Source organism: Piliocolobus tephrosceles, unplaced genomic scaffold (assembly GCF_002776525.5).
Source record: "Piliocolobus tephrosceles isolate RC106 unplaced genomic scaffold, ASM277652v3 unscaffolded_35638, whole genome shotgun sequence".
In the NCBI taxonomy this organism is placed as follows: Eukaryota; Metazoa; Chordata; class Mammalia; order Primates; family Cercopithecidae; genus Piliocolobus; species Piliocolobus tephrosceles.
Window position 1 is genome coordinate 1 of NW_022319463.1, and position 579 is coordinate 579.

Genomic DNA, 579 nt, shown 5'->3' on the forward strand with positions numbered 1-579 from the left:
GCTGGTTCTTTTGTGCTCGCTCTGGTGGTCTTAGAAAAACAAGACAGATGGTGCCGTGACTCGGATTCGAACCGAGGTTGCTGCGGCCACAACGCAGAGTACTAACCACTATACGATCACGGCCTCTCTGGGGTAAGTGCCCTTGTCTCCTCTTTACCACCCTCGGCCAAAATCCTGCGCAGGTCCGAGGTCCATTTTGAGCCACCAAGTGGCTTGGAAGCCACCACGTGGCTTCGGAGACCCTTGCAGGACGGAGACGTCCGCCTGAAGGTACTCTCCACTTTGGCTTCAAGAGCCTCCAGTCTGTCTCTGCTGGTTCCAAAGGACGCTTTGAAGCCAGGCAGAGATCCACTTCCATTTCCATTGTGTCCATTGTGTGTCGGTAAAGAGGAAACAAATGGGAAACCCCCAGTCCAAATTTCCAAAGAGCACCCCCTTAGGGTGCCTCCTAGCCAATTTAAAAACCTCACAGCTTGAACAAGACCTTAGGAGGAAGCGGTTAATTTTCCTTTCCACTGTGGCGTGATTGACCTCAGCAATTTCTGCCAGCGGCTAGGCAAGTGGTCTGAAATTTATACA

The 579-nt window shown here is 52.0% G+C and overlaps 1 non-coding gene across 1 annotated transcript; it reads right to left on the reverse strand.

Moving 5' to 3' along the window:
- Positions 1–51: 51 nt before the first annotated feature.
- Positions 52–123, reverse strand: TRNAH-GUG. The gene has a single exon. It is a non-coding gene; the product is annotated as a tRNA-His (tRNA).
- Between the last annotated feature and the right edge of the window lie 456 nt (positions 124–579).